The sequence below is a fragment of the Grammomys surdaster genome, unplaced genomic scaffold (genome assembly GCF_004785775.1).
Source record: "Grammomys surdaster isolate TR1022 unplaced genomic scaffold, NIH_TR_1.0 136, whole genome shotgun sequence".
Taxonomy (NCBI): Eukaryota; Metazoa; Chordata; class Mammalia; order Rodentia; family Muridae; genus Grammomys; species Grammomys surdaster.
Genome location: NW_021604594.1, coordinates 5,553,544 through 5,580,806, shown reverse-complemented (window position 1 = coordinate 5,580,806; position 27,263 = coordinate 5,553,544). Strand labels below are relative to the sequence as shown.

Genomic DNA, 27,263 nt, shown 5'->3' with positions numbered 1-27,263 from the left:
ATGTAGACTCTGCCATCCATGGAATATATACCTGCATTTGAATGTATGTTCTATACTCATAGAAACATATGTTACTCCTATAACTAAGTTCATGTTATGGAGACAGAAATAATTAAAAACCCTGTAGTATTTTTGTCTTTGCCTTATTGGAGAGGACAGCAATTCTAGTATTCTTGAATATATCAGAGCTAGGAGCGCAACTCCATGGTTACTATGTTAATCTCACTTGTGAGTGCTTCTACCACTAAAGTTGTATTAAGAGTTAAGCTATAGTTATGTTAAAGAAAACACATGCGTTGTATAGATTTGCAGTTACTCCTCATAGTTTTACCATTATACGTATATTTAAAGTATCATGGGATGAAGAGGACCCAACAAGAGAGTCTTTAAGCCTCAATCACCCACAAATGTAGCTGAAGGAAGCATCTTAGTTAATGGCAGGTTATGACTCACCAAGGTCATCCATCCATCAGTTATCTGCTTGCCCATTCTTTCCAAATCCACCTACTCCATGTTGTGGTCTGATGTCTGCAAATCTCACCACAAATTGCATTGGAGTGGTCACATAAAGAGTCCAAACTTAACTGTGCAGGAAGGTTGGAAATTAACGCTTGTTTGTTACTTCAATCCCTTTCTGTTGTGTTGAGAAGAAGGTGCTACATATGGAGCGAGGAGGCAAATGCGAGTCTAATCTTTGTTTTCTTGTCGTAATAAAGGGACATTGCTGGGCTGAGAGTTGGATCTTGCTAACAGGAGGTAAGTGCGAAGACGAGCCTGTGCTGTAATCTTGGTCAGGTCCAGTCCCTAGGCTGTGTTGGGCATCACCTTCCTCTCTGTTGAGTACATCGGTGTCATATAATACTTTAATTTTAAATTCTTTGTTATGAAAATTTCCCTAACCACAGAAAAATTGAAAAATGTTATAATGTACTTTCCCAGCCACACCATCTGGTTCCACATCTGGTGAGGGACATCTTGTGGCATTAAACCACAGTGAAGTGCATGGCAGGAGACAGCAATCGTGGGATGTCATCTCTGTGCTTCTTCTGACAAAGCCACTGAGACCATCATGGAGGCCACACTCTTTATCATTTTCTGACCCTCGTTGCCTCCAGAGATCCATATTCTAACTACCATGAGCATAAATTTAGAGTTATGTTTTCAGCATATGAACTTTTAGGGAGCACATTCAGTCAGGCCAGACCACTATTCCTTCCTACTGTGTCTTTTTCCAGCTATGCTTCAACCTATCATGCAACACCCATTGGAATAGCATTGTAATGCTGTGAGCATTTAGGGGCTTCTGTTCAAAAGCAGATCAGAAGAGTCAACTGCTGTGCGTTGTTAGGTTATGACAGTTGGCTCTTGTCAGAGAGACACTAGCTAATGTGACATGTGCAACAAATTCCACAAATAGTACACACTGTATTTTAGTACATATGGAATTTCAGAAAACAGAATTTATCATTATTATAAAACAATCCATGCTTTACACTTCTAAGGATATAATATATTTTAGAAAATCTCACTCATCTTTACTAACTAAGTTTGGTAGAGTCAGAGAGAACCTTGTGCAAACTTTTCAAGGGTGCCATGAAAGGACAAATGTAGACATGAAAGAAATATGACAGAAGTACTCTCTCTTGGAGACTAATGGCAGGCGATGTATATACTGCTGTTTCCTATTTGAAAGCTTTCACAATGAAAAGTTTAGAACATAATCCAGTAAAAAAACCATCTACTATTCAGGAGAGGTAATTTACACAGACATATCAATACACTGATATATGCTGTAGAAGAAGAATTTGATCATGTAGTTTTACTGCCTCATATCATGAACTGGATATTATTTTAAGTTAATTTTAAAAATACATAAAACAGCTATACTACAGATACTTAAACAGCAGCATGTAACATTTCATGATAGATATTCATTTTTTAATGCTTAAATTGATCCCAAAATAACCATTAATGCAAACTCTCTTCATTTCTCCATGTGTGTGCCTGCACACATGCACACACATGTGCCTGCTTGTGGTCAACATTATTGTGTCTTCCATGGTCATTCTCTACATCAGGTTTTAAGGCATGGTCTCTCACTGACACTGGAGCTCACTGATTCCGCCAGGATTGCTGGCTTGTGAGCTCTGGCTCTAGGGAACTACTTTCTTCGTGGGTACTGGGCATCTAAACTTCAGTGCCCATCATTTCACAGCAAGCATTGACCAGTTGAGTCATTTTCCCAATGCCTAATTATTTCTTTATATGAAAAGCATTCAGAATCCTTTCTCCTAGAATTTTGGGCTGGTAAATCCCATTTCTAAACCCACAAAATGGAAAGAGAGAATAAATTTTGTGTATTGCTCTCCATATGTGTTCTATGGTGCACACGCACATGTTCATGTGTGCATGCACACTATATGCACATGCACATACAGAAATAAATGTAATGAAATGCATTTTTCATGTAAAATTTAAACAGATGGATTTTATACATTCTTCATCATTGTGAATGAGATCATCATGCAAACAAGATTGAGTAAAACATGTTGGTGAGAGCTGAGAGAAAGAAGGAAGGAAAGACAGCCAGCCAGAAAAGAAAGTCTGATAGAATCTTTCAAATGTTAGCAATAGACTCACTCAGCATATCTCATTGGAATTGAGAAGCTCTGATGTCAAAATCAATAGAAAAGTTTTCAGCTACCAATTAAAACTAACACTTCTCTTGTACAGAACCCCTGACTGACCCATCTTTCAATGCTGTGATATAGCTGCTTCACTTTTATGAATAAGTAATCAATGCTCACAATGCCAAGCACGTATGAAAGTGGAGTTGTGTCAATACGAGACACTAATTAATAAAATATATTCTAAACATCTTTATTTGTCAAGACTTGAACTTTCTAATTTCCTGAATTTTGTCGTTTATAATAATGTTCACATCTGGACTTAGTGGCATACAGGTGTCATCTTCAATATTTAGAAGATATAGCCAGGACAAGCAAGAGCTCCAAGTTAGCCTTAGATAAATAGCAAGATCCTGTTTCATTTATTCTATCTAGAAAAGTTTAACCAAGAAAAGAAGACCTACCCCAATGTGGATGCAACTATCACATGCCCATAAACAAGGGGATCCTAGACTAAATAAAAAGGAAAAAAATGAGCTGAGTATGAGTATTCATTTCTCTCTCTTCACTGACTATGTACACGATACAGCCACCTGCCTCATACTCCTGTCGCCACACATAAAGCTGCTCTCATGGCTATACATGTGCCACCTTGATTAACTGTACACTGGAACGTAAGCCCTTAGGTTGAATTCTCAGGCCCTTTGTCACAGTATCAAGAAATCTAAAGCAATGGTAGATTAATGGATAAGTAACAGGTAAAGCAACAGAGGGTGATGGAGAAATAGAAACATATAGATAGGTGGTAGATAGATAGATAGATACTGACTTATTAAAATTAACTCAAGGCATTGTGAAGCCTAAGAAGTTCCAGGATCAATAGTTTGCAGACCAAAATGGATAGTAACATCAATTCAAATCAAAGGCTAATGATAGGAAAAATACTAAACCGTATCTCATCTCAAATACCATCATGAGGGGAGATAAGCCCACCCTCTTGTTCCACTCAGGTCTGCAAGGGATATTGGGGAGATACTATATTTCCCTGGGTCTATCAACTCAAATACTAATATTCCAGAAGCTTCTTTAAAACTGCATCTAGAAATAATGTTTGGACAAACATCTAGGCACTGGTGGCCCATTCAGATGGACACATAAAAGTTAGCAATAGGTTTGTCTTCCTTCTCTAAACTTTTCTCTATTATTGTTTTATGTTACAGCTCCCTAAAATCAAGTGTTTAGTGAAAGTTTGTGGAAAATCAGTTTACTGAGGAATTCCACCATGGAAAATAATTAGGAGGATCTAGAAAACGGTAATTAGAAAAAAAGGAGGCCAAGTTAGTGCTAGACTGAGTCAAATCTTAGGATGACAAAGACTTTCTCCAGGTGTGTGGGTACATTGCAATGATTGCCCTATGCAGTGCCTGAGAAGCTGGGGTATTAATACCTACCAGGTCAGCAAGAGTTAAGGATACAAATCTTCATAAACTACAGTTCTTTATACAGGCTTGAGGGGACACCAGTAGTAGGTGCTTTCTGCTCTCATTGGTAAAGCTTTAGGAAGTTGTTTGTATCTGAAATGTTCCCAATAGGCTCATTTGTGTGTTTCAATCCCAGATCCATAGCTGAGATGTTGCTTTCAGGAGTTATAAGTAAGACTGAGTGGACCTGGAGGAATACGTGTGCTCTGGGTGAGTTGTCTTCCTTGGTAAAACATGGGATGATACAGCCCTCTGTAATCCCAGATGCTACCTCATCCTTGTGCTATATCCTTCTCTATGAAACCATATTATCAGGTGAAAATGCCAATCTTTGCTCTGTAAGATAATTGGGTTGAATGCCAGCTTTTTCTCTAGTGGTACCGACGACATCTCACTACTTAAAATTATGCTCTTGAATCCTTTGCTGTTGCTTCATGCCATAATTGCCTCAAACTAAAACTCTTAGATATTGATGAAGAATTATCTACTTCTGAGCTCACTATAACAACGTTAGAAGGTGCAATAGTTGGTGGGTGAGTCCTGACTTTTAAAAAGCATTTTGCTTTGTCCTCTGGGTTTTAACAGCTTGCCAGATACAAGAGAAATCTTGAATGTGTGGTAGAAAAGACACCATATCCAAACTTAGCCGTGCACCCCTAAATGTAAAGAGCACATGCTGGAAAAATTTCATGTACAAGCTGTAAATTCTGGGACCATCCCACGTGGGTGAGTCATGTAATTTCACCTCCTAAAGGCTCTCAACAGAACAGCTGCATGCTTTTTAAAACAAGCTATGTTTGTATACTCTACCACACCAGCATCGGCAATTATTTTAAGCTCTCTCATAAATGTGTATAGAATTGAAGACATAATTAGAAAGATTTAGGAAGCTTTGTGTTTTCTGAAGTTACTTTCTATTTTTCAAAAGAAATATTATCAAAAATTGGCCTATTCTAAAGGACAATTTTTAAAAGGCTAAACAAAGATTTGATTGGTTAATCAAGCATAGGGTAGGTGTCTTTTGTGTTATACATTACAGCTCTAATGTCATACAACTAATATTTTTCAATTCCTGGGATTTGTCAAGACTTCAACAACTTGAAAATTGTTTAGACAACTCCAAATTGAATCTTTCTGTTTATATGTGCAGCAAGTGTGAAATTAAAGTTTGATAAATGTGCACAGTTGCACAATATTGAGCATGTTAAAAGGTTACACTGAGAGTCTCTTATTAATTTTCACCTTGTAGTTTAGCACATTTACTTTTTATTGTGAGGTCTGGCATTACTTTACATAGAAGATTATCCTTCAAAAATGCTTTTGCATGTGTGGATATATTTTAAGTTACCACGTAATGGTGCATTCAGGCAGTAATTGTAAGAAAGACAGCTTGAGGAGCCTAAATTATGTGTTTCCAACTGGCCCTCTTCTAATCGCCCTTGGGGGGGGCAATCTAAAATGGTTTGTTATCTTTGTTTATAGTTTCTTTCTTCCTTCCTTTCTTCCTTCCTTCTTTCTTTCTTTCTTTCTTTCTTCCTTCCTTCCTTCCTTCCTCCTTCCTTCCCTTCCTTCCTTCCTTCCTTCCTTCCTTCCTTCCTTCCTTCCTTCCTTCCTTCCTTCTTTCTTCCTCAAATTAAAAATCAACCAGACCTTCCCATTTTAACACTGCAAACTAGCAGAAGAAAGGCAAGTCTCTTAATTTTCCAGCATAGTTCCATTTCTTTCAAAATACTAGTGGTTAGTGATGGTCATGCAATGGTATCTAATAGTCTCTGAGAATCTCAGAGGAATCCTCTCATACCCATGCACACATTACGCACTCATGCACTCCCGAGACTTAGTCAATCCCTGGCAATCTGTCATACCTCGTCAGGATACCACGCTCTCTCATTTCTGTTCAAGCATCCAACAGAATCTTCTAGAGGAGTAGGGAGAGGTTCAAAAATCTCTGAGACAAGGGATTTTGAAAGTTGCTTAGCAGCTGGAAATGTGAGCGCAGAAGAGAGTAAGGATGGCTTGGAGGAAAGGACTTAAAAGGACTGTCAGAATGGGTTGCCTCCACTGCCCATTACAGTGCTAAACCTTATGAGCTTCAGCTTTTGGGGATGGGGGAGGGGTGGAGGGACACTGTGTCTCCCCAGCCTCTTCTCCCTGAGAATACTAGACTCCAGACATATGGAGTTGAAGAGGATGAGCAGTGTGCTCTGGCTGACCTCTGTGGTCCATGGGCAAATCCCCTGGGAGAGGATGTGGCAATGTATTATAGTCTTCTGCTGCCTCACTCAAAAGAAGGCACATTAATGTATATGTTTATACATTCTTTTCCATACCAGTAAATATTTCTTATTCTGATAAAACATTTTAATAGGGTCTTAAAAATTGATTTAAAGTACTTTCCCTGTCTTTAAGAATAAGAACCACAATTTCAATAACATTTTCAGTTGGAGATATTTGGTAGACAAACTATACTAATTAGGAAAGGGGTAAAAACGTAAAACATGTGCAAAACATATGCTGTGTTCAGTTTCATGCCAGAACAGATTACAAATCAAGACAGCATGGCAACGTAGATGGTGTGCAGTCTCTATAGATGTGGGCTAGCTGAAAACATCTCCATGAAGGACAGGCAGCTTTTAAGCTGTGGACATGTAACTATGCAAAATGTGTTCAGTTGCCACAACAGAAAGTTCCTCCTTGATAGAGCTTCTCCTACATCTAAACCTTCACAGTACATCAACAGCAAAAGGGGAGGAGCGTAATTGGAGGGCTTTGCCTCAAGGGAGAAAATAGGCTCAGAGAAGTTAAGACTATTTTAATAAATATAAATAAATCTTCATGTCACCCAGGATGATTTAAAAACATACTAAAAAATCATGACATCATTTAAGTGCAAAGTCTTGTGCCAATGTACCAGCAGGATGCTCAAACAGCTAATGCAAATATTTTTACATGGAAGAAGGGCAACTTTAACCCAAAACACTGTCAGAGAGACAGTCCCTCTCTTGTGTAGATGCTTGTGATTTTTAAAATGAAAAGGGAAAAAAGTGATAAAAAGTTTTCCAACACAAAAGGGGAGTTTTCATGAGATATTGTGCATTTGAATTTGTGTCATAGAAACTCAACTGTTCTTCATGACAGCCTTCATTAATGAAGGATGTCTTAGTTGGGAGACTATTAGGCATCCACAGGCTCTGTAGATGGGTTAAAGAGGTCCCAGCTCCTTGAAAACTGTGTACAACTTATGCTTATATCTTGAGTGCTTTCCAAACATTCTCACGAAAGCCAAGACTTCTCAAACATTTAGAAACGATATTGGAGAAAGCAGGGTTTAATTAATGGAGACAAATCTACATATCTCATATGAAAAATGGCTTGTGCAACAGAGAAAAACTTTGCAGTTAACTGAAGTCTGTAACAAAGCACATGTTGTGTTTATGCCTTTGAACAAGTGTAATAGAACAACTCCAGTAAAATGGTTTCCCTCTGAATGAATGTTTAGATTTACAAACTATTTGTCCCAGACACTTTCTTTACAATTTGAACATTTAAAGAGTCATGGGAACCAAACATATATATATATATATATATATATATATATATATATATATATATATATATATGTTTATTGCCAATAAATACTTATGAAAGTGCTGGCAATATATGACTCAACCTAATGGCTAAGGGACATTAGGATAGATAACAGGGAGGGAGGGATCTGGTTACATACCTGGCTATGGTCTGTGGCGTACATAGTGGAGTTGAATGCAGCAGTAAAAGGCTACTCAAAGCACTATGCTCTGGTGAAGAACAAAAAGAAACAAAACTTAAAGCTTGATTGCGTTATGACTTGTCTTGTTAAAATTCTATAATAACTTGTCAAATGAAGGAAATTAAGACTCAGGTATTGGTTTCTCATCCATAAGAGGATGTCAGAAGAACAATATGATACATTTCCATGACACTGAGTTAGCTGAACTGGGAATACAGAGCTGCAAATTTCTACTTCTAAACTAATGAAGGATGATAGAGATACAGCATGTGAGTGTTAGTAAGCTATAAATTAAAGGGCTTGTTTCTTTTTGCTTCAAGGGATCAGTTTACATGGATGAAGGGCAACATTAACCCAAAATGCTGTCAGAGATGAGATGTCACTCAAAGAATCCTGCTGCCACTCTTATCCATGGGTGATCATTAGCTGACCCACCTGTGTCCTGGAGCAGCAGTTGGCCTTCAGCTCCTCTGGCTTCTGCCAAAATCCTGATTTCCCAGTGAGATGCACACTGAGCTCTGTGGTAAGGTAGCGGCTTTCTCTATTTCAGTTACTAAAGCATACAAAGCAAAAAAAGGAGAGCCTTTTAAGAAAGTTCTGCTCTCCTGAGCTTCAGAAATTATCAGAACTAAGAGAAGCCTATGAATCCACTGTATACTCTACATTATTTATAAAGTGAGTTTTTGTTGTTTTTTCTAATAATAACAATAGTTGAAGAGCCGACTTTCTAAAATGAAAGCAAAGAAGTGGGAGCGTCCAGTTCAAGACCTCACATGTGACTGCGGGTCAAAGATGTTGACATTTAACAGCAAAAATGTAGTTGGTGCAAAGATATCATTTGCAGAAAAAGATACCTGGATTGATCTTATACAGAAGGACCTGTATTAACTCTTTCTGTAAATATTGGTGGGAATTCTTCCACACCACATTGATCCAGCCAAAGATGTCAGAGGCAGAGAGGATCATGGACCAGGTTAAGAACTGATAAAGTCCACAGGGCTAAAAAGATGGCTAAGTGCTAAGAACACTGGTTGCTCTTTCTCAGGACCAAGGTTCAGTTCCTAGCACTCACATGGTAGTTCACAACCATTTGTAATTCCAGGTCCACAGAATCCAATACCCTTTTCTGACATTCTTTAGCACCAAGACACACAAAAAATACATTCTTATACATACAGGAAAAATGCTCAAACATATATAATAAATAAATATGAATTTTAAAAGTTAAGTCCTAGAAGAGGATATGCTGCAGGAATTAAAAATGGTCTTGGTATTGTAGCTGGGAAGGACTGTTGTGGGTTGCTTTCCTCCTTCTAGAGTTTTCATTGTGCCTTCAGGTTCTGTGAATGCTTATCCTCAGGAAGGTGGCTTTCTGATCAGTCCCAGCTCAAGGGCTTCTGAGTTCTGCATTTGGAGTGTGTGGTGTCTTCAGCAATGGAGACTTACTTTTCACCTCTGGGGACAACCAAGGATAATAGCTGTAATGCTTCAGGAGACTCTTGGACAACTCTGACTGAAACTCAAAAGAGGCTTTCTCATGCTTGGTTGCTGGTCAGGCAGGGTGGGGAGGGGATGGTTGTTAAACGGTCTTTGACTCTTAGAGGGAAGATAGTAAAGTTTTGTTTAGACTATATATGGATACTTATACAAAGACTTATTTGTATCATAGTTGGTTTTTTTTAAAGAGAGATGCTAATAGTTTAATTTTGTATGACTTACAGACACCCTTACTGTTGTTTTGCCTTTCTTCTTCCAACGTCTTTATTTATCTTTCTCCCACATCCCTGATTAGCAACCCCTCTTATTCACCATCTCACCCACTATAAGAACACATTTGCCCCTCCAGGCAAAGTGGCTGAATGCTTGCCACCAAGCCTGAGTTCAACACTTGAAATCCACATAGTAGAAGCAGAGAACCAACTCCTGCAAGTTGTCTTCTGATTTCTACGTAGGTACTATGGCAAATGTGTGCACAGCATGCATGTGCGTGCACATGCACACATACACACAAACACACAAAATTTAAAACTTTAAAAAATGATCTCAAATTAAGTTGAATTAAAGGAAAGCTGGAAGAAGTTTTTGAGTTCTTCTATGCAGCTTCCCTGCTGACTCTAGAAAACATTGTTTCCTTTGATTTGGCTTCTGCCTTTTCTCTTCTGCTCTTTCTGGCTCCTCTTTCTCAATGGCCCTTAAGCCTTGAAGTGTATGGTATATATGTTATTTTAAAGGCTGAGAATCTCACCATCTTGTACCTTGATCAGTTTGAGCCAGTGTGACTTCATTACAGTCAGGAGTGCCAGATGCTCTCTGTTCTCAGGCAGAGTGTCTGGGGACTCTAAATGAGTTGGTCTTAACAGGTCCACAGTTCTTAATATGTTGGTCCCATCAGGTCCATATGTGTCAGGAGCTCATTCCTCATCCAAATGTGATGGTTACTCACAGCACATGTTAGTTACTCTTTGATGTGGGAAGCTATGCTGGACTCAAGGCTCTGAGACACACTATGTAGTCCAGGCTGACTTTCAACTTATAGCAATCCTCATGCCTCAGCCTGCTGGGTGCTGAGATTAAAGATGTGAGCCAATATGCCAGACTAAAAATTATACTTTTTGAAAGCACCGAATCTTTTAGTTGTAAGTGCTAGAAAATATTAAATAGGACCATTATAAGTAAGTACATTTTCTTGACTTAAAAGCCCAGTTAATTCTTTTTCTCTAGATAATAGTCTTCTTACTAACCGGAAAGAAAAGGTTCAGATCTGCAGTCTCAAGGTATGGTTGTTAACAAATGTGCAGACAATTACAGGAGACTTTGTGATATGCCTGGCCACTCTGGGGCTGTACTCTTGCTTCTGTATGAGAGGGAGAAAGTGTGCAAAGAAAAATGCTAATTTTCTTTGGCTGGCACAGGAATCACCCCAGGGGGATGAAGGAATTCCTTGTTGTACAAAAACCATAACTAAATCCAAAAATGATTCAAGTTAAGGGCGTTTAGATATGAAAAAGTCTAACCAAACAGAACACAACACAACCCAGCGCAACAAAACCCAAACCTCCCAGTGACAAGGCTCTCAAATGAGAGGTTAGTTGCTATTAGCCAATGTAAGTTTACATTTGAACCTGTACTGGATCTTTCCATTGGAAGACAAAAGCAGTAGGGGAACTTTAACTTGGAAAGCCTCTCTCCCTCTCCCTCTCCCTCTCCCTCTCCCTCTCCCTCTCCCTCTCTCTAACTTCCTCTCCCTCCATTTCTACCTTAAAGATATAAGAACATAATTAGTGGTCTGTATAATTAGAAAGATTATTCTAAATTTTGCTGACAATTACTTTATCTTCTTTTCTTTTACTGAAGAGTGTTGAAGAATATATTTTAATAATATTAATTAAGAGTCCTGTTTAGGACACTCATATCACTATTGAGAAAATTGGTGATGTCTTTCCTTCCCATGAAGTGCTGGACGATCAAAGGGTAGAGGGAAGTTGTAAGGACACTACAAGCTGAATTCCCATCACATACCAGCTAGGAAGTTGAAGACAGAGATCATATTTAATATATTAGGAGGCATAAAGTATTGGAGATGCCAGAAAGAACAGAAAAGCAATAAAACCTCCACAGCTCTGAGAAAGAAAGTGTCATATTTCCATATTTTGAACTTTCAGAAACTTGAAAATGGAAAAGCTCTACTAGTCAGAGATAATGAAGGCTAGAGTAACTGGCTGTATCTCTGGAGATAAGGCCAATGGGAGCCGCTTTAACCTTGACCCTTAGGCAATTGTTTGTAGGTCACATTTTTCCCCCTTGAGATGCAGTGACAGCCTTCCCACCAGTCAAGGCTCTTGGCTCATTTATCCACTCAAATTCCACCCAGAGAAAGCCTTTCATGTCTATTTATATCATATTCGACTTCATTTTGTTTATTTAATGATTTATTAAATGCATTAAGCAGCATGACTCCCTAGGAGAATTAGAACTTAGGAATAAAATTATTTAAAAATTATGTTTATGTTGTGATTTATAGAATTGCAAATTGTCAAAGACATAAGGGATCATAGTAAAGCAATACACTGTTGCTTGGAGCCCACGTCTTAACTCCTGGCAATTTCCCCCCAAAAAGCCCCATAGGGAAAGCATATGCAAGTTGAGTCAAAGCATACACATTCAATGAATGTGCCCAGCAGCAAAAGGCTAGTGAGGGGGCAGCATCACCAGAGAATACAAATACAGGAGCAACTTTGTAACCCAATCCAAGCCTGACCCCATTCTCATCACGGTTTACAGTTTCTCTTACGGAAAAGAGAAAGACATTTTGCTAAAAAACAAAACAAAACTAACTGCTAGCCAAATAATAACAAGAAGAACAGCAAAAACATACAAATTCCTGACCTGTGAGCTCATGGTGTAGTATGTAAAAAGCAATGCGTTTATGTGCCTCTCTTCTGATGCTGTAGATTTAGAAAACAGAACATATTGTCCAGGAGCTACAGCACCTGCTATCCACAGTCACTTAACACATTGCTGAACCCTTCTGTGTGTCAGCCTTTAATAACTCACTCACCACTACAATAAATGCTTATTTTCTACTGAACATATTCACTAGTTCTCCGGATGGAGGAATGAAGGTGGGTGCTAGGAGAGGTGCCCAGAGTGGTACGGTGATGCCAGATGTACAAGGGTCCTGTAACAATTAGGAAAAGAGAGACCGTGCAGTTGGAGAAGGGTAAGGAGGGTGTGTGAGAGAGTTTCAAGGGAGGAAAGCGAAGGAGTAAATGTAATTAGAATCTCAAAAGTACAATAAAATAATAAAATAAAATAAAATAAAATAAAATAAAATGAAATAAAATAAAATAGGGCATTCTGTCAAAAAAATCTAAGCAGTTAGGGTTTTCGTTTCTTTTTCATCTTTTAAGTGTCACTAAAGGATTTTAAGAAGAGTAGTAGTATTGTTAGGTTTGGCTCTTAAAAATAACACACAAGCTGTTGCATGAAGTCTTGATCAAAGATAGACCTGGTCTCACTTAGTAGACAATTGTGGTCAATTATACTAAAGACTGGGTTTGAGCAAAGGCTGTGCATGTGGTGCAAGACATACAGAAGTTGTTTTTTAAAGACTTAAAAGTTCAATTGGAAATGGATTATATGGGCTCTAAGAAAGCAGCTGGCTTGATCCCGATTGAGACAATGCTTGTGATTTGGATTTGTCCTGTTCAGACATCCCGGATTCACTTTTCTAGAATAAAAATACCTGCTAGAGAGACTTGCTAGGTGTGTCCACCAAGCTACTCTCAGAATGGCACAGCACATTCTCAAACTGGGAATGGAATGACAGCAGGGTTAGAAGCTGGCTTCTGTTGTTTCACTTCTGTTAATAACTAGACTGAGGAAAGTGGTCCCAATTGTTAGCCTTTACAGTTTATATTTGAAGAAATGCCCTTACTTCTCTGTAGCAGTGGGAACCAGGCCATATATATAAAACTCCATCCACAGCTTTGAGGTCTAGCAATGTCGTAGCTTAATGGACGAGAGCACCTGAGTATCTAGTTCCTAACTCCAGAGAGCAGATACGAGACAATAGAATTAATGAATCCTTGACTCAGCTAATTTCTTGTATATATGGCCAGGGATTTTATGTTATGTATCCTTCAGGTTTCTCAGCACATAGAGAGAACTGAATAGAAATGTAGAAAAACACTGGTTTGCAGGGCAGTGTTCCAAGAATGTACAGTCAAGTTTACACTGACCGCTGGCAGGAAGTAACGGAGCCATCTTTTCCTGCTTGTTTTCAAATCCATTTTTAAGATGGGAGTGGGAGGGGAGAGTGGATTGCAAATAAAAACAGCTGACTCCTGGTTAAGGCTCATGCCATAGAGAGCACTTCGCCTTCATGCCAGCTTAGAAATGAGTGTTAGGATCTGATGATGGGCATCAAGTGAGCAGGCTCACAATGTATAATTTCTCTTTTCTGAATTTATTATCGTTATCTGTGTGTGCATATGTGTGTGTGCTTGTCCATGCATGCAGTACATGCTTTATTTTGTATGAAGATATGCTTGCCCATGTATGCATGTGTGTAGACCACACGTTGAATTCAGGAGCCTTCTTCTAGTACTTCTTACCTTACTTTTTGAAGCAGAGTATGCCTTTATATCTTGCTCCTCAGTGAGGTGTCAGAATCTGCATGACTCTAGCCTCAGTGCTAGGATTACCAAAGTGTGGCTCAGTGCCTGACCCTGACCTTTTTACATGGATGACAGGGATTTCCTAACTCATGTCTGCATGCCTTCATAGTAGGATTTTTTTTTTACAGATAATCTATTGCCTCAATATACAATGTATAATTTCAAATTTTCTTCATCTATTTGGTTTTAGATCTAGTGCAGAGTAGCTTTGGTGCAATGGGGGAAGCCATTCCTGTGGTAGAATGAGGTTATTGTTTCAGTTTGGACAAGTAATGTACAAATGATTTGCTGCTGTTTTCTCCATTCAGTACTGATTGCTTTGTTATCAAGCTGCAAAATGCAATGGTAGAAGATAAAATGGCATAGGATCTCATGGCCATCCTAAAACTGCACATCATAGCTTTAATTTCAACCACTGAAACAAAATAAGAGTATGCAGAGCTTTGCTAGAAATCTGGAACAAACAAGTAGGTACCTATAATCACATAAATCTTAAAGAACTAAGGTGATTGTCAGAGACGTGTGGAGACTTTTTGCATTTTGAACATCACTCTCCTCTTCCCCCCCTTTCAAACCACAGAATAACCTACACATATCCATCAACACACCACTGCCAGCATTTGAACTGCTTTCTCCTGCACTCGCATCTCTGCTGCCCTAGATTAACATCTGACACATTAGAGCTGCCTAGCTCTGCAGTTTCCAGGGGCACTTGGTCACTGGCAGTAGGTGTGCACTGACAGTCCCTGAAGGCTTGAGTTCATCTTGCCTATCATTGTGCTGATAGTCAATAAAACATGACTGATTTTGAAAATGTACTCACAGACATGTTATTTAGGTGAAGTATTCACCCAACACTATATTTTCTGTCCAGAAAGTTAGCAAGCATTACTTTTTGTCTTGTTTTGTTTTCAGTGATGATGATCAAACCCAGGGTCTTGTTCACACTGAGCCAACAACCTGTTGCTGAGCCATGTCTTCATCCCTTTGGCTGCTCTTATCTAGTATTAAGAAGGAAGGAGTGCCTGATCAGACTAGCCCTTCTTATCCTGGGAATACTTTTATTCCTGCCTATCGTGTTAAAGCTTGTTTCTAAATACATCAACAGGCTGGCAGCCAAAGTACATGACTTGAAACTGATAATGGACCCCCAGATAGAGTTATTAATTTAATAGGCTAGCAAGCCAAGGAGGGGTAAGATTCTGCACAGAGCCTTACCAACCTAAGACAGAAGTACATTGCTTATGATAATGCACATTCCACTACGGGTAAGGAAGGCTTTCTTGTCAGAATGACCTAAGACAGGCTCAGTCTGGTTATGCAATAAAAAGGGGGTGATGTGGAGAGCTTTTGGGGCTGCCTGGCAGGAATCTGTCATTGAACAAGGACAAGGAAATGGGCTGCTTGGAAGGAATTGGACATAGGCTAAAGACAAGGAAATGGACTGCAGACAGGAATCTGACATTGGGCTGGATAAAAGAAGTAATTTAAGGCAGAAATCTAAATCTTAGGCTAGAACAAAGAAGTAATTATAGGCAGACATCTAAATCTTAAGCTACAAAAAATAAGTAGGCTTCAGGCATGAAAATGACTTTGGACTAGGACAGGAAAGTGTGCTCAGATATTTTGATCATCCTGATAAGCCCTTAGCAATAGTGATCATAGGTGTGATCACAGGACTCTTTTTATTGTCATGCATGTTCTTTGATTATCTGGGTTTATTGTCTTCCTTGTTCCTTGACTATTTGCATCTATTGTATTGCTAGTTCCTCAACCTAGAACTGACCTTAATACTTGCATGTAATTTAAACAGTATAAAGGCAAAAAAGAAGGAAAAGGGATGGGATAGGGGATTAATGGGTGGGGGAAATGGGGAAGGGGGATGGCATCTGAAATGTAAATAAATAAAATACTGAATAAAAAAGAGAAAAAAGGAAAAGAAAAAAGAAGGAATGAGTTGGACTGGAGGGATGACTCAGCCGATAAAGGCTAGGCTCACAATTAAAAACATAAGAAAGAAGGAATGTAGCCAATTATCCCATCTTGCAAATTTTCTCATTTTATAATCAGCAGTGTTTAGCATGAAAGGCCTTATTTGACCTAATTTTTGTGATTTGTTTACTAAATACATGGATTTTGATTCAAATGGCAGCTTTTCAGAAATAACCATGAGACATTGATAAACATCTTGTAGCAAATAAATAAAAAGTCCTCTTGTGAAAATAGCCTTGTTCAAAGTTGGACTTCCATCTCATTGGACTTTATTGCCTGTTACTGTAGGGACACAGAGGAAACATTTCTCTTTATAGCTTAACACAAACTTCCTCAGCTGGGATACTTTTTCAAGAGGGTGAATTGAGGTCAAATATTGACTCTCAATTCTCCATATTTGTGAGTTTTCAAATCCTCATATTTCTGTGACTTTAGTACTATTTCTTTGCAAAAGATATTGAAGGGTTTATTAGGGAGGGTCCTTGAAACATGAGGCCCTGACACTTGGACAATTCTATCAACTTTATACTTAAGAGAACTTCTTGTGTTATTTGATTTTATGTGATTGAATGTCACAATTTTTCTATTTAGTGTTGATAGCAACACAGAACAGAAGAAGAGACAATCCTGGGCTAATAAATATTTATTGTACAACGATTCTTGGCATATCTTAAAATTGAATTTAATGCCTAACTTTGTCCTTTTCTAGGGATTTCTAGTAGCTCTTTACACACTTCTAAATTTGTAAACATGGGAAAAAAATTGAGTTCTGTTGTCTTTAGTCGAAACTGTTGAAGTTTAAGCCATCTTGAAGTCCAGCCCCTAATAGTATTGTGGTGAAGAACTTTGTCATTCTGTGTAGCCACCATTTAATAGTCATTGGTCATGTGAAGAACTATATGGGATATGAAGATGAAGAAGGAACCATTCTTATTTGATAAAATAGCTCACATCAAGCAATGAGTAATGTTTTACAGGACTGAGAAGGCATAATATATTTCCATTTCCTTTAAAAATAGAGACATCTTAATTAATTTTTCCTGAAGATGATACTGATATTTTTGCTGTCTTTTTTTGATCAAGCAATATTTATGTCAATTGATAAGTACCTTTCTCCCTTCTTTAATTCCCCTATGTTACACCTCTGCTTGCTCCTGCTGCTCCTGCAGTAGTTCTGTCCCACAAAAACAGAAGCTTTGTGCATCTGCAGGAATGTGTATGACAGGGTGAGCTTGCTCATGTATATGCATGCATTGGAAGCATACACATGATAAGCACCAAATTATAACTAACATTTATGCTTCCCCTAGAAGGAGTTTTTCAAATAAAATTACGAAGTTCTCACTTGATGGGTATTTAGTATTCATTTTGTTAGTATAATTTTGTTTATTATTTCCTTCTTTCTGGGAATTTCAATAGTTTACAAGAGTTTTTGTAATTTGCATTTAAGAATGTCTTATCCTCCAAAACCCTTGAGTTAACTCACACTACTACTGACCACATGGTAGAAAACCCTTTCCATTACCTCAGTAGAAGTTAAGAGTTCTTATACAATCCAAGCACTCTGCAGGGAAGAGGGAATTTTGAACCTAGTCTGAGATGTATGTTGAGTTAGAGGCCAACCGTGTCCAGACAATTAGACCTTCTTTCTAAAAAGTAGAAACAGAAATCCTCTGTCTTTATATTTTTTTAAACCAATAACTGGCAATGCTAGTAAGTTTTACGGTAATTTTTAACAAATAGAATATAAATATTTCCCCATGTTCCTTCTCTAAATTTCACACCCATTCCAGTTCCCCTTGCTCTTAAATCAGTGGACTCTTTTTCTTTGTTCTTACACATATATGCGTAAATATATAAATTTTGTATAAAGTAAATGGACTTACTGAGTCCTTTTACTGTGTCTTTGTGTATACATGATTTTAGGGCTGAGTACTTTGTGTTGAGTACACTATGATGCTCATCCCTAAGAGAGGTCATTATCCCTTTCAGCAGTCATCAGTTGCCTGCAGCTTTGTCTAGGGGTGTAACCCATGAAATTTCCCCTTTCTACTTTAGCACATATGTTGGTGTTTTATTGTTTAAGTTTTATTAAGGCAGCAATGTTGTTGAGGTATCATGAATGGAGCTTACTTATCATTTCTGTGGAAATTTTGTCATTGTATGGAAGACACAGTCTTCCAACAGACTTCTGGGTCCTCTGGCTATTAATAATCTTTCTGTCCCCTCTTCATGTTCCTTGAACTTTAGGGGCAGAAGTTACTTTGTAGATGTATCTGTTGGGGCTAGACTCCCCACAATTGGTTGATCTATGTATTATGACTGTTATGGTTTTCTGTAATGGTCTCTGTTCAAGATAAGGATAAGCTTTTTGATAAGGAGTGAGATCTCCACTTATCTGTGGATATATGGACACAGAAGAATACTTCTCAGCTATTGAAACCAAGGACACCATGAAATTTGCTGGCAAATGGATGGTACTAGAAAACATCATCCTGAGTGTGAAAACCAAGACCAAAAGGACATTCATGATATGTACTAACTTAGAAGTGGATATCGGCCATAAAGTATAGGATACCTACACTACAATCCATAGACCTAAAGAAGCTAAATAACAGGAAGGGCCTAATGCTTGAATTGAGGATGCTTGACTCTACGTCAGAAGGGGAAGTAAAATAGTCATCATAGGTAGATGGAGGGAGGGAACTGGATGGGAGAGGGGATGGCAAGGGCAGGGGCGAATCAAATATAAAGAGAGCCAGGGAAAGATGGTCTGGAGAGTGAATGAAGTAGGAAGTGAGTGGGGAATATTTCTAGGAAGTGCCAGAAACCCCGATGGGGGAAGCTCTAGGGAGTTTATGAAGGTGACTCTAGCTGAGATTCCTAGCAGCAGGGGGATACAGAGCCTAAAGTGCCCACCTTCTGTAGCCAGGCAGGACTCTCAGTGGAGGATTAAGGACAACAACCCACCCACCAAACCATCCACCCAAAATTTGTTCTGGCTACAAGAAGTGCAGGGACAAAGATGGAGCAGAGACTGAGGGAATGGCCAACCAATGACTGGCCCAAGAGATCCATCCCATTGGCAAGAACCAGTCTCTGAAACTATTAATGATACTCTGTTATGCCTGCAGATAGGATCCCAGCATAACTGTCCTCTGAGAGGTTCTACCTAGCAGCTAATGGAAATAAATGCTGAGACTCAAAGCCAAATATTAGATGAAGCTTGGGGAGTCTTGTGGAAGAGTTGTGGGGAAGGATTGAGGGACCCTGAGGGGATAAGAACTCCACAGAAGGTTAACAGAATCCACTAACTTGGACCTTTGGGAGCCCCTAGAAACTGAAACAGCAACCAGAGAACATTCATGGGCTGGATCTAGGCCTCTCCTCCACACCGCACACATATGTACCAGATGTGCAGCTTGGTCTTCATGTGGATCCCTCAACATGTGGACTAGGTGCTATCCCTAAATTGGTTGCCTGCCTGTGGATCAGATTGCCCTAAGTGGGTTGTCTTGTCTGGCCTCAGTGGGAAAGGATGCACCTCATCCTGCAGTAACTTGATGTGCCAGGGTGGGTTGGTACAGAAGGAGGGGAGGTGGTTGGTGGAGGGACTATGTGGGAGAGGGCTGGAAGGAGAGGGGAGGACTATGATTGAGATGTAAAGTGAATAAATAAATAAATAAGTAAATAAATAAATAAATAAAAATGGAAAAATAATTTAGAAATCTCTAAAAAAAAAAAGAATGGAGTTAAGAATTCCGTTGCCCTGGGAAAGCGAAGGTAGCTAGCTTCTCTTCCACAATCCATGACTCTACTAGATCCATGAAGTCACCTAGTTTTTTTGTACAGGCATAATTATCCACCTTTTCAGTAGACCTTATGTCCAATTAGACAGTTGTTAGCTACTGTCAAGACATAAGTGCTCTTGTTGGACCTTCAGGGATATCTTGCCATGCTGACATTGTTGTTCATTAATATTACAGATAGATAGAACTATTGACTGCTTCTCTTACTTGGCAGGTTGCATAGTTTTTTCTAATAGCATTAAAGCTGGCCTACAGGAAGAAAGTTTTTAGGTCAAATCTACTTCAAATATTCCAAGATCTGTGTCCTATATGTGCAATGTCAGCATAGGAACCTACCTTCAACTTTGGAGAGGTAACCAAAGGAAACAACAATAGCATATTATTTTGGGAGTTACTTAGACTCCCTTGATGGACAATTCAATGGAGGTTTCTCAAGTCTGATACTAGGTTTGTTAGATAGTATAAGACTCCTGTGCCGAGCATAGTCAGCCCAATGTGTGTATGTATGTATGTATGTATGTATGTATGTATGTATGTATGTATACATATATGTACTATGTATATACTTTTAGGTAAACATACAATAATATTATTTTGAGTTTATATTAAATATGTTTTGTGTTATTTGTCTCTCCTCCATGTTTGTCCTCCTGTGTTGATGACCTCTTTTCCTGATTCCCTTTTTTTCTACTTCCACTTTATATTACCTCTGTCCTGCTGTTTGCCTGTCATCACACAGTTGAATTCACATTCATCTTTGCTGACCATCTTTGACATGACTATTGATTGTTACATAACCATTTCCTCCAACAGATTTGTTTTTGTGTTTCTTGTAGGAATATATATATTGAATTTAAGTCCATTTTTTAAAAGTAGGGTGTGTTGGGCTCAGGGTGGAAGCTGAAAAAATTCACTATGGAGACAGAAGCTTAAAAATGAAAGCTTTATTTTCTGAGGCCTCAGAGAGGTAGCCAGTTCAGGATCTAAACTGTGTCCCCAAACAAAGATTACACAACATTTTTTTAGGATGGGAACACAAAGCAAGAGACAGTAGGTTGAGCTGTTGTATTGTCCAATCATAATTTTGACAAAAGGGATTAAGCAAGGAAGTTAACATTGGTGACTGGACCTTATCTGGATCACTTGGTTTCAGGGTCTTCGAGTCAGCTTTTGCAGTCAGGTCCCCTCCTGGTCTCTGACCTAGAATCTAGAGTGATAAAAGAACAAAGGAGTGGGCAAGGTACACACACTCAATTAAGTCAAGACTAGTAACACATTTATTTATGACTTGTGTGCCTTAGTTTAGATAACGAGATAATAGCATCTTCCCTCTTTGCATCCTTTACTGGTTAATGGACAAATATGAAACATCTGATGAAACAGAATAGTAGTTGGGTTCAGGGATCTGGGCATATGAACTCAGTTTTGATCATGCCAGCAAGGTGAAACTCGTTTCTGAGATGGATGAACTGAGGAAAATGCCTCCTAATAGGTTGCAAGTATTTTTCTTCCATTCATCATTTATAAAATTTTGTATTGATGTATTATTATTTCATGTAGGTAATGTAGTCAAATTTGCTTATTGTTATCATGCATTATAGTACTTTGGAGCCAAACTAGATAATGTTTCATATCAAGAATTAGCTGATGCTTATTCATGTAGATGGTCTATTACATTATAACTTTATTTTATCACTTTAATCAATTCATCTGCTTCATCTCAACTACTCTTATACATGTAATTTATTTCAAATAAACTGAACATTTCAGATTTGGATGAGGGCTACTCAAAATGAATGATATGCACAGATTAATGTTGAACAAATGAGAATACTAGCAATCTGGCATGTTTTAGCCTCAGCAGAAATATGGTATACTTCTCTACATGTTTAAGTTTTCCTTTATAATGAGCTATTTTACAAATCTTTGCAACTTTATGTGGTTTCTTAGTGTTTCTGAAATGATAGAATTTCTTCGATGACAAAAACTTTTGAAAAGAATTTATTTTGGTTCCATTCCTTACTTCAAACAAGTCATTATGTCCAAGGGAAGAAGAAATTCTCTTCTGTTGAGACTATGAGAGGAAAGCCAACAGTGGACAGACTAGGAAGGGGCTCCATGAAAACCATGAGCCTAAGCATGGATCATGTGGATGACATGACACCATGTACACACATAGAGCTGGGAAGGTCTTAGAGACTCAGAAAATAGGACTACAGTTTCTGATTTGTTCAAGAAAGTACTGTTATTGTCCAGTTAGTGTATTTATTTGTACAATTACCTGAGAAGAATTATTCTTACTTTTTGTGGGCTCAGTCCCTTTCTAGACATGCAAAAAGCATTAAAAAGCATTAAAAAGATGCATGCAACTTAGTCTCTCCATACAGCTTTATTCTTACAGAGGAACATAGAAAAGTATACTGAAAAATCACAACATGGCAAATGTACTGCCATTGGTCCTCTGAGAACCAAGAGTTTGAATCTTCATGATAGATTAGCTCATCTATAGAATGTGTATATACAAATTTAATTTCAAAATTATTCTACACATAAGGAATTAATGGTATTTCCTTTTGTTTGAACAGAATTGAACTTAGGCAATTTCCAAAGGACTAGACCTAGATGGGAATCTTAGAGCTTCAGGTTCCATGACACTTGCCACCATTGTTCACCAAGCTAGTTGCAATTCAATTACAGAAGATCTATGCCCGCTGAAATAAGTGGAAACATTTGGAATATGGGGAGAGTGGGAATTCTCTCTGGTTTATTGTGGGAAAAAGACTTCTCTTGAACATAATAAGCAAGTTGACCCTTTTTCTTATACCCATTTAGGCATTTGTTTTCCTAGAAATTTTTTAAATCTGCATATTTAGGACAATTTCTGAAATTTCATCTGCCTCCATGTTTCTATTAGATACACATTTGGCAAGATACTACAAGCATTTCCAATTTGGATTTCAGAACATTCCAAGAGTTTAAGAATTTGAGACTCAGTTCTTGACTTAAATAGTCTGAAAGTGCCATTTTGGTTTCTTTTTGGACCCGTGGGTATTTATAGAACATCATATATTTTTGATATGGATCCTAACTACATTGGCACAGTGAGCATAGTTTCTTCCCTTGCAAACAATTGTGATTTCACAATAGGCACATGTTAAGTCACAGCATTTTACATATTGTAGCCAAGGAAGAAGACTTAAGACTTTCTAAGAGAGACTGTCATAGCACCTGAGAACACAGATGGAGATTACTTCTCTATATGTGAAGTTTGCACTGAATTAGAAACAGTCATAAAGCCTTCAAGTTCTAAAAAGTACTTAGGTTTCAAAATTGTAGCCCTACCCTCAACTACTAGGAATAGGAAGGGTTGACAGATTAGATTCTGAGACAAGTTACATCTCTTAAACTTTGTTTTACCAAAAGCAAACAGTCCAAACTTATAACAGTATTTAGCAGCTATTATAATGCTTCTGAACTCAGAAGGCAGTTTAAAATTACATATAATAATACTATGCCTGGTAAAGATGATTTGGTTGTGGGTCAATGGTTTCATTTAACCTGATCATCATGAGACATGCATGGAATGTTCCTATTTTAGTAAAGTTCAAGATAGAACTTGAAGTCAGCAGAACACTTTGTGTAACAGATAGAGACCAGATAGAGAACAGAGGAATTATTGACCTCTTGAACTCAGAGTTCGTGATCATCAAATATTAGAAACAAAGACAAGAAGCTGAGAAGATGGCTCAGTGGGTAGGAGTGCCTGCTGCTTAAGCGTAAGGACCTGAATTTGGATCCCAAACACCATGTGAAAACTGGGTGTGGCCATGTAGGCCTGTAACGTCAGTCAGCAACATAGGGCTGGATATAAGGGAGTTGCTGGGGATTGCTGACTGCCAGCCTGGCTCCAGACTCCATGAGAGATCTTGCCAACAGGTAGTAAGATGAGAATAATAAAATGTTCTCCTATGCCCTCATACACTACACACACACACACACACACACACACACACACACACACACACACACCTCACAGATAAAAGAAAAGAAAGCAAGGCCAATTCTCAAATCATAAATTTTTTTGATAATTGTTCCAGAAAACTGTATAGAAAGCAAATCAATGAAAAATATTGAAACAGATATCTGTAATTTTCTGATTTTTATCTACAACAAATTAGTTGAGTCTCATAAATATAATTGAATTACTTGAATACACAGGTCTATATTGTTGCTAAATCATAAATATACAATGAGCCATGTGGTTAAGAAGGCTGAACTTCATGCCGCATGCTTGCTTGTGTGGTATAAAGTGAAACCAACCAGCCCTATCTACTCAAGCTAGCGTGTGGTAACTTAAGGAAACCACACTGTAACAAAAAAAAAAAAAAAAAAAAAAAAAAAACCCAACCATTTGAAGGGTTTAGAAAGCAAAATCAATTACAACCATGCTAGCTTCATGCTGTTGTTAAAATGCCACCACCCAGTGCTATCAAGCCACACATTTGATGTCTTGTGTTTCAACAAGATAATGCCTCTTAAGAACGAGCTGAGTGTGCAGAGAGCCATTTTCTCTCTGTTTTCCTTCTTTACATTGTCTTTTAGAATGATCTTCTACTTAGTCAGGGCTTGATTAGCTTCCTATATGGTAATATTTCAGATATACTGTCTCATTTTCATTTCCCTATTGGATTAATGATTTGCTGTTTAATGTCTGTCCCTAATTAGATGGCTACACACACCTCAGAGATATCTCAAATGACACTCTTCCCAATCTTCTTCCTTCTTGGCTCCAGGCACCTTTCTCTTCTCACACTCCTGCTGTCAGGTAATGGCACCAGTATCCATCCATGAAGTGAAGTACTGATCTACCATCTTTATTTTCTCCTTTCCTTCCTCTAAAGGACTACCTTGTAAAAACCTGTCGATTTCATCATCTAACTGCGTCACAAAACTTTCTTTGCTATTCCTGTCTTGTTGCCATTTAAGGTTGATTCAATATCTACTTATTCAACTTTTGTAACTTCTTCTTGTTAAAAATAATTTTTGTACAATTTTAAGGGTGTCTGTAAATGAGGTGGTTATATTACTATACTCAGAGGGATTGTATCCCGTGTCTTGTTATAAATCTAAGTTTTGTATCTACCTTTAGCTTTGATTGTCTAAGTTGAGCTCAGAGAGACCACATCCTTGCAGATTATAGCTAAGTCTCTACATGCACAAGATACACCAAGGCCATCAGTGACCAACATCTGAATTTGGGGTTGAACTTGGCTAGTTCCTCAAAATATGCTATCTTCACAGGTTGATCTTTGGAGTTCTAATCCAATGTTAGGTAGCTATGATACCTAGAGAGTCATTTTTGTTTAGGAAATAAAAGACAGAACAAGAAAAAAGTAGGTTGTGTACCTACTGTGTGTGTATGTGTTGTGCGTTTAGAGTCTCAATTTGTCTCATTTGAGTTACTGCATTTTCATCTAGTGCTCAGTGTATGATAAATATCCTGGACAGATATAAGGATGAATCAAACAGACATGACTCCTACTACAGAGACACTAAACTCTAAGGTGACTCAAAGTAAGAATAAGATAGACTGAGCGTGCCCTCTTTTGGGCTGATTGATCTCATGCAACACCCAAAGGAGAAGTTAATTAGTCCTCTCAGCTCCTTGACTCCCACTGTTGTCCAAAAGAAGGCTTGCTGCTGTGTAATCCACAGGCATATGGCCTTATGGGATTTAACAAGTGATCACTTCAACTGGTTATTTGGAATATCTCTTTTTAATTCTTAACCTTTAAAGACATTTTTAAAAAGTTTTGAGATTATAATAAAATTTCTTGATTTTCTTTCCTCCATGGAAACCCTCCCATTTATCTCTCCCTGATTTCTGTCAAATTCATGGTCATACTTAATTTAACCTCTTCAGTCTAAATAAGGTTACTTACATGTATGTTTTTCAAACTGACCATTTGGCACTAGACCACCAATTGCTCTGTTCTTCCCTGGGGAATACCTCTCCAGTTCCAAGCTTTCTTTGGTTGCCTGTACTTCTTTGTGTAGGGTTGGGGCTTCATGGGCTTCTCTCCATTTTGCAGGACATCCATTGGTGTCCTCCTCGATCAGCACGTGTTTGGCCAGTCATGTTTGTGAGATTTTATGACTATAGCACTAGCATTTCTGGAAGAAACAATCTCACAGTAAACACCCTGATTCTCTTGCCTTTACATACTTTCAGACCCATCTTCCACTTTCTTCCTGGGCCTTAGGTACAGGAGTGTTTGTAGATAGATCTACCAGGATTGTGTTCTGCATTTTGATTGGTTGTGGTTTTCTATTGTCTGTTAAACTAGTCATTTATTTATTATTTTGTTTGTTCCATTGATTCTTAAATCATGATTGTACTTTTTTTTCTCTTTCTAGGTACAGTCTAATTTCAAATATATATTAACATAGAACAAATATCAAAAATACCTTACAGTGCAATAAATATAGATGCTCGAATCTCCCCTAGGAGATCTGCCAACGGAAGCAGGAAGCTGCTTTTCAGAGAAATCTGCATCAGCTGGCCGGCTCTGAAGCACTCCTGACTGCAAACAGGAATGGAGAATGTTGAGGTTTACATGTGTGAAACAATGAAATGCTATTTTCCATTGTGAAGGAAATATCTCTCATTACTAAAAATTTAAAAGAAAAAAAATCTGAAGATCAAAAATGAAGTTATTCCAGGCTGAGCCCACATTGTAATTTTAGTTCTTTGTGTGTAGACTGTGAAGTACAGTGACCACTTCCTACAGACTGGTTTCTGAAATTCTGGTTTTGTCACTTGAGAATAATGTAATTTAGTTGATGTGCTGATAACTCAACCATAATTTTAGTTACTTACTGTAGATCAGAAGTGGTATGGGTTGTTTAAAACTACGTTCATGTATGTGAAAGACTAAATTTAGACATCTGAATTTTCATGTATATGTTCATATTTATGCAGAGTGGAAACAGACATGTCTTCAATTAGATCTTACAAATTTCAACACTTAAGAGTGGTACATTAATAGGTTAAACAATATATATAATAAATAATGTATAGTAGATGTGATTTACATATTTATGTACTTAATGGGATACTATTCACATAGACATCTAGATATTTAATAACTGTTAAAGCAATATTTTTTCTTTAAAAGCTAGGTTGTTGTCTAGCTGAAGGTTTAGATTTTGGCATTATATACACAACTATATGTATAAACATAATTTTTCTGAATAACTTGTTGCTATTCTGGAGGTCTGCTCTTTTTATTTAAGACATGGAAGTGCCTCCTGGAGATAGGCAGTTTTTCAAGTGGCTTACACAATTCTTAACTCAGATCACCATGGCAGGTTCATTGGCAGGTTCTAGCATGACACCCAATTGG

The 27,263-nt window shown here is 38.0% G+C and overlaps 2 long non-coding RNA genes across 2 annotated transcripts in view; one reads left to right on the top strand and one right to left on the bottom strand.

Annotated features, from left to right (window-relative positions):
- Nucleotides 1–730: 730 nt before the first annotated feature.
- On the top strand, nucleotides 731–26,831 carry LOC114617467. Its single transcript, XR_003710795.1, has 3 exons — nucleotides 731–756; nucleotides 4,245–4,318; nucleotides 26,275–26,831. It is a non-coding gene; the product is annotated as an uncharacterized LOC114617467 (long non-coding RNA).
- Nucleotides 26,419–27,263, bottom strand: part of LOC114617466 — a 48,159-nt gene continuing 47,314 nt past the window's right edge. Inside the window, exon 4 of the long non-coding RNA XR_003710794.1 lies at nucleotides 26,419–26,441. This is a non-coding gene — a long non-coding RNA (uncharacterized LOC114617466). The remainder of the gene's footprint in view (nucleotides 26,442–27,263) is intronic.